Source organism: Penaeus chinensis, chromosome 7 (assembly GCF_019202785.1).
Source record: "Penaeus chinensis breed Huanghai No. 1 chromosome 7, ASM1920278v2, whole genome shotgun sequence".
NCBI lineage: Eukaryota > Metazoa > Arthropoda > Malacostraca > Decapoda > Penaeidae > Penaeus > Penaeus chinensis.
Window position 1 is genome coordinate 31,798,602 of NC_061825.1, and position 7,500 is coordinate 31,806,101.

At 50.7% G+C, this 7,500-nt stretch overlaps 1 protein-coding gene across 1 annotated transcript in view; it reads right to left on the reverse strand.

The window, feature by feature from the left end:
- The window catches only part of LOC125026941 (nephrin-like), a 41,024-nt gene that overhangs the window by 26,954 nt on the left and 6,570 nt on the right, over nt 1-7,500 (reverse strand). The window lies entirely within an intron of this gene.

Consider the following 7,500-nt stretch of genomic DNA (forward strand, 5'->3'; position numbering starts at 1 on the left):
TGTCCAAGAAAATGGGGAGGAAATGGAGAAAATAGAATAACAAGGGAAAAAGAACAAAACCGGAGGAAGAAAGACAGAACAAGAAGAAATACAAAGGAGAATCAGAGGTATGACGTGTCTTCCAAAAAATAAGAAGAAAAGTAAGAAGAAGAGGATAATAAACTGTAAAAAAGAAGCAACAAACAAACAAAGAACAAATATATTTTTTCAGCTACAAGCAAAAATTTCGTAAATGAAAATAATAGAAGGAAAATAGAAAAAAAAAAAACCAAGAGAGTAGAAACGAAAAACCGAAAAGAAAGAAACAAAACAAAAACAAAGGAATAAATAGAGATGAAAAGGAGTAACAACAAGAAACCAAAAACAGAAGAAAAAGGAAGAAATAAAAAAGGAAAAATAAAAGAAAAATGTGACACAATGAATTCTGTTTTTCTCAGTCAAAATAAGACACCTTTTCGGACATGAATTCCTTAAAGTGAGACAAACAGGAAACTGACGAATGAAAGGGGATGGAAGATAAGGGAGAAAGTAGAGGCAGAAGGAAACGAAGTGATAAAGAGGTAAAGGAACGAAGAAGAGGAAATTACGAAGGGAAAAAAAAGAAGGCAAAGAATAAAGAATAAAAAAGAGTGAAAAAAGGAAATTAAATGAAAGAAGAAAGAAGAAAAAATAGGACAAAGAGTAAAAAAAAGAATAAATGAAATACAAGGAGGAGAAAAAGAATATAGGAAACAACTAAACAAATTCAAAGAAGCAAAAGAATGATGACAAAAAAAAAGAGGAATTAGTAGAAAAAAAAAGTGAATAAAAACTGATAGAAAGATGGAAACAGGAAAGGAAAGAAAAAATAAAATGAACGAAAGAATATGAACGAAAAAGAGAAACAGAAAAAAAACAGGTATCCAATGTCATATACGAAACAGAACAGAACTTTTCGATAATGATGAAAAAACCGAATAAAACCAAGGAGATAAAATTGATTAAAATTGAACAATATGAAGAATGTGATTTAAAAAAAAATATCTGATGATGATTATAAACAAGGTAATGGCAATGAAGTTAATAATAATTTGATAATGATTCTTTTTAGGATAGTAATGGTAATGAGAATGATATAATATTAATGATAATCGAAATATTAATGATAAAAACAAGCAATGACAACTGTCTAAACATCGTATTGCTACTTGCAGTGACAACGATAATGACAACGTTTATAATTATGGCAAGAACGGTGTTAATAATGACTTTGTTGAAGATGATTGTGATGATTAATGATTAATATGATGATAATGAAGATACTGATGGTGATAATAATAATGAAGATAGTGATGAAGATTGTATTGTATTGTATTGGAGATGATGATGATTAATATGATGATGTTGGCAATGATGTTTATGGAAATCATGATGATAATGACAGTAGTACTACTGCCGATAACGACGCTAACCATACTGCTAACGATAACGACGATAACAACAACGCTGATAATGATGATGATGATGGAAAAAAAATAAGACATCTAAAATGACAGTAACAAAAACAACAACAACAATGACGATACAGACCAAGAATAAATAAATAGTAATAAAAACATCGTACATTTAGCCAGCCAGCCATCCAGCCAGCCATCCAGCCAGACAGACAGACAGCCAGCCAGCCAGCCAGCCAGCCAGCCAGCCAGCCAGCCAGCCAGCCAGCCAGCCAGCCAGCCAGCCAGCCAGCCAGCCAGCCAGCCAGCCAGCCAGCCAGCCAGCCAGACACCCTCCAGCCAGCCAGCCAGACAGACACTCTCCAGCCAGCCAGCCAGACAGACACCCTCCAGCCAGCCAGACAGACAGACACCCTCCAGCCGCCGACAACAACGCCCGACGCAGCCAATTAGCACAAACGAACTCGTCACGACTCTCGCGGCTTGACAGGAGGCTGGGGAAGGGGGTGGATGCAGGGGAAAGGGAGGGGGTGGGGAAGAGGAAGGGGGTGGGGTGTAGGGAGCCTGGAAAAGGGGGGTGGGGGTGGAGGAGGGAGTGATCGAGGTTGGGATGGAGGGTTGGGGGGTAGGGGTAGGGGTGGAGGTAGAAACAGGTGAGGAAAAGGGAAGATGAAGAGAGGGGAAAGGGGGGTGGAGGAGGGGATGATCGAGATTGGAATGGGGGGGGGGGGCAGGGGAGAGGTGGGGGGTAAGAAGAAGATAGTGGAGGGGGGGTAGTGAATTGGAGAGGGAGGAGAGGGAGGAGAGGAAGGAGAGGGAGGAGAGGGAGGAGAGGGGGTAGTGAATTGAAGAGGGAGGAGAGGGAGGAGAGGAAGGAGAGGGAGGAGAGGGAGGAGAGGGAGGAGAGGAAGGAGAGGGAGGAGAGGGAGGAGAGGGAGGAGAGGGAGGAGAGGAAGGAGAGGGAGGAGAGGGAGGAGAGGGAGGAGAGGGAGGAGAGGGAGGAGAGGGAGGAGAGGGAGGAGAAGGAAGAGGGGGAGGAGAGGGAGGAGAGGGAGGAGAAGGAAGAGGGGGAGGAGAGGAAGGAGAGGAAGGAGAGGGAGGAGAGGGAGGAGAAGGAAGAGGGGGAGGAGAAGGAGGAGAGGGAGGAGAAGGAAGAGGGGAGGAGAGGAAGGAGAGGGAGGAGAGGGAGGAGAGGGAGGAGAGGGAGGAGAGGGAGGAGAGGGAAGAGAGAGGAAGGAGAGGGAGGAGAGGGAGGAGAGGGAGGAGAGGGAGGAGAGGGAGGAGAGGGAGGAGAAGGAAGAGGGGGAGGAGAGGGAGGAGAGGGAGGAGAAGGAAGAGGGGAGGAGAGGAAGGAGAGGAAGGAGAGGGAGGAGAGGGAGGAGAAGGAAGAGGGGGAGGAGAGGGAGGAGAGGGAGGAGAAGGAAGAGGGGGAGGAGAGGAAGGAGAGGGAGGAGAGGGAGGAGAGGGAGGAGAGGGAGGAGAGGGAGGAGAGGGAAGAGAGAGAAGGAGAGGGAGGAGAGGAGGAGAAGGAGGAGAGGGAGGAGAGGCAGGAGAGGGAGGAAAGGAAGGCGAGGGAAGAGAGGGAAGAGAGGGAGGAGAGGGAGGAGAGGGAGGAGAGGGAGGAGAGGGAGGAGAGGAAGGAGAGGGAGGAGAGGGAGGAGATGGAGGAGAGGGAAGAGAGGGAGGAGAGGGAGGAGAGGGAGGAGAGGGAGGAGAGGGAAGAGAGGGAGGAGAGGAGGAGGGGAGGAGAGGGATGAGAGGAAGGAGAGGGAGGAGAGGGGGAGAGGGAGGAGAGGGAGGAGAGGGAGGCGAGGGAAGAGTGGATGGATGTGTGGAGAGAGGGAGGCGAGGGAAAAGAAGTAGGCGAATGAGAGGGAAGGTTAGTCTGGATCGGAGTGGAGAGAGGGGTTGAGTTCGTTTAGTGAGAGATAGAAAGATAGGAGAGAGGGAATGTAAGAAGATGAGATATTTTGTAGAAGAGTAATTTACTGAGAGACTTAAATGATAGATGTAGAGGGACGATGGGAGAGATAGTGTTTAAAGAGGCTTTTTATTAGGAGAAAGAGGGGAGATATGGGTTAGGTGGGAAAAGGGAGAGGAAAGGAAGAGGTGACGAGTTCGAGATGAGAGTCATGGAGAGGAGAGAGGGAGGAGGGAGTTGGGAGGAGAAGGAAATACATTAAAGAGATCTCTTGACATGATGGAGTGGGAGGAGACCGTAGGGAGTAGAAGGAGAGGGAGGAAGGAGAGGGAGGGGAGAGGAGTCGAGTGGAATCGAGCGATAGGAGAGGAACGAGGTAGGAGAATAGTGATAGTGTGCACAGGGTGAGGGGTTGGAAGTGGAAGAGGACGGAGAAGAATGTTGAGAAGGGTATGTCAAGAATATTTGTTAGGGAGGACGAGAATAGAGGTTAGAGGGAGAGGGAGCAGTAGATGTAGAGAACGATAATTTGAAGGAAGTGGAAGAGAGGTTAGTCATGGGAATGAAGTATGTAGAAGATAGATAAATTTTTTAGTTAGAGAAGAGAGAGGGAGGGAGCTTTGAATTTGAAGAAGAACCTATGTTATGAGAAGATTAGTGGGAGGAAGAAAAGGAGAAGATGGAGAGAGGAGAGAGAGGTTAGAGTGAACCGATAGATGAGAAGACAGAATGAGAGGGCAAGATAGAGTTACAATTATAGACAGGAGTGAGGATCGTCTGAGAGAGGGAGTCATGATAAGACTATTTAGATAGTTGAGGGTAGAGTAGAGAGTATGATAGATTAGAGATATATTAAGGTATAGAGGTTAGACTTAGTTATATAGATGAAAGGTGAGTAAGGAGAGATGTGCTATGTATAGACTATGAGAGAGGGAGGATGTGCTGACTGTGTCGAGAGAGACATGTATTGTGAAAGATAGAGAGTCCAAGTATACGAATGTACTTGGAGAGTTAGAATAAGAGTTTAGTTAGAGGAAGAATGAGAGGGGTATTGAATATTGTAGAGGAACCTTTTGAGAGAGAGCAAAGTCAGAGGAGAGGGAGGAGTTAGATAGAGAGAGGGAATAGATATGAGTAGAGTGAAGATCGTAGAAGATTATTAGAGGATAGAGTAAGGATTGAAGGAAGAAGGAAAGAAAGAGTAAGTCGAAAGGTATAGAGCAGGAGTATAGATAAAGGTAATGAGAGAGGATAGAGGGTTGAAGTAAAGAACTAGAGAAAGTTATTAGTAAGATTATGTAATTGTCTTACTATGTATAGAACGAGAGGGAAGGGAGAGGGATAGTTATGGGAGATTGACTGGATTGAGAGAGAAATGAGGATTATAGTTTGTAACGAAGAGAGTAGTTTTAAGGTTAAAGTTTATGACCGAATTGGCGTGTCAGAGAAGAAATAAGTGTAGGAGAGGTTAGATGAAAGAATAGAAGGAGGGAGTGCCGAGGGTAACGGAGGCGAGAGGGAGAGAGAAAGTGATAGGGGATAGGAGAAGAGGGATGAACCGGAAAAAAGTCTGTAGCTCGCTTAGTATGGAGAGAGAAAGATAAAAGAGCAGAGGGGGAGGTAGAATTGAGGGTTTTAAAGATGTAGATAGGTTCTTTTAGATCAGATTTAGAATGAGCTAGTGAAGAGAGAAAGTGATTTAGAGAGGGAGGAGAGGTTACGAAGTTGTGGGAAGAGCAAATCCAATGCAGACGAGCAGAGAGAGGGAAGGGGGGGGGGGGGGGGGGGGGGGGGGGGGGGGGGGGGGGGGGGGGGGGGAGTGACAAGTTTAGAAAGAGGAGAAGAGTCAAGAAAGTAAAGTGAAGTGATAGAGAGAGAGGGAAGAGAGGGAGAGTGGAGGAGAGGGAGGCGAGGGAAGGAGAGGGAGTTGAGGTGGAGAGGGAGGAGAGGGAAGGAGAGGGGAGAGGGAGAGCAGGGTAAGATAGGGAGGTGAGGGGAGGAGGAGGAGGAGAGGAGGCAGAGGCAAGAGAGGGAGGAGAGGAGGCGAGGGAAGAGAGGGGGCGTGGGGAGGAGAGGGAGGAGAGGGGGCGAGGGAGAGGAGGGGAGGAGAGGGAGGAGAGGAGGAGAGGGAGGAGAGGGAGGTGAGGGAGAGAGAGGAGAGAGGGAGGAGAGGGAGGAGTGGGAAGGAGTGGGAGGCATGAGGGAGGCGAGGGAAGAGAGGGAGAGAGGGAGGCGAGAGGATTTGGAGATGATGGGAGGAGAGGGAGGGAGGAGGAGGAGGGGGGAGGAGGGAGGAGAGGGAGGAGAGGGAGGAGAGGGTAGAGAGGGAGGAGTGGGAGAGAGTGGGAGGCTGAGGGTAAGAGAGGGAGTAGAGGTGAGGAGAGGGGGAGAGGGGGAGAGGGAGAGAGGGAGGAGGGGGTAGAGAGGGCAGGGAAGAGGGAGGAGAGGGAAGAAGAGGGAGGAGAGGGAAGAAGAGGGAGGACGAGGGAGGAGAGGGAAGATGAGTGGGAGGAGAGGGAGCGAGAGGGAGGATGAGGGAGGCGAGGATGAAGAGGGAGGATGAGGGAGGAGTAGGGAGGAGAGGAGGAGATGGAGGAGAGGGAGGAGAGGGAGGTGAGGGAAGGAGAGGGAGGAGTGGGAGGAGAGGGAGGCGAGGGGGGAAGAGGGGAGTAGAGGGGAGGAGAGGGAGGAGTGATGGGAGGAGAGGGAGGAGGAGGGAGGAGGAGGAGAGAGAGGGAGAGAGGAGAGGGAGTAGGAGTGAGGAGAGGGAGGAGGGAGGAGGAGAGAGAGAGAGGCGAGAGAGAGAGGAGAGGAGGAGGAGGGAGGTGGGAGGGAGAGAGGGAGAGGAGGAGGGTGGAGGGAGAGGGAGGAGGGGAGGAGAGGAGAGGAGAGGGAGGAGAGGAGAGGGAGAGGAGAGGAGAGAGAGGGGGAGGGAGAGGAGAGGGAGAGAGGGAGGAGAGGGAGGAGAGGAGGAGGAGAGGGAAGAAGAGGGGAGGAGAGGGGAGGAGTGGGAAGAGAGGAGGAGAGGGGAGGAGAGGGAGGAGTGAGGAGGAGAGGGACGAGAGGGCAGGAGAGGGAGGATGAGGGCAGGAGAGGGAAAGAGAGGGAGGAGCAGGAGGAGAGGGAGGGAGAGGGAAGGAGAGGGAAGGTGACGGGAGGAGAGGGAGGAGTGGGGAAGAGAGGGAGGCGAGGGAGGAGAGCGGAGGAGAGGAGGAGAGGGAGGATGAGGGAAGAGTTGTATTTCCAGGGAGCAGAGGGAGGAGGGGTGAAGAGAGGGAGGAAGAGGGATGGAGAGGAGTGAGGAGGGTGGAGAGTGAAGAGAGGGAGGAGAGGGAGGATGAGAGGAGTTCGGAAGGAAGAGAGGGAGTCGAGGGAAGAGAGGGAGGAGAGGGAGCTGAGAGGAAGGTGAGGAAGGAAGAGGGAAGAGAGGGCTAGGAGAGGGAGGAGAGGGAGGGACGTGGAAGAGGAGGGAGGAGAGGGAGGAGAGGGAGGAGAGGGAGGGCGATGGGAACGAGAGGGAGGAGAGGGAGTGAGAGGGAGGCGAGGGAAGAGAGGGAGGGAGAACGGGAGGATGAGGGAGGCGAGGTGAGGCGAGGGAAGACGAGGGAGGAGATGGTGGAGAGGGAGGAGAGGAGGAGTGGTGAAGAGAGGGAGAGGCGAGGAAGAGAGGGAGAGGAGAGGAGGAGAGGGAGGATGAGGGAGGCGGGGAAGAGGGGAGGAGAAGGGGAGGAGAGGGTAGAGTGGGAGTGAGGGAGGCGAGGGAAGAGAGGTAGAAGGACTGAGGGAGGAGAGGGAGGAGAGGGAGGCGAGGGAAGAGAGGGAGGAGAGGGAGGAGAGGGAGGAGTGGGAAGAGAGGGAGGCGAGGGAAGAGAGGGAGGAGAGGGAGGAGAGGGAGGAGAGGGAGGCGAGGGAAGAGAGGGAGGAGAGGGAGGAGAGGAAGGAGAGGGAAGAGAGGGAGGAGAGGGAGGAGAGGGAGGAGAGGGAGGAGAGGGAGGCGAGGGAAGAGAGGGAGGAGAGGGAGGAGAGGAAGAAGAGGAAGGAGAAAGAGGAAAGGGTAGGGGAAAGGGTGGAAGGGTGTGAAAAAGAGAGAGGGGAAGGAGAAGGGGAGTGGATTGTAGTGGTGGTAAGGGAATAAGAAAAGAGGAT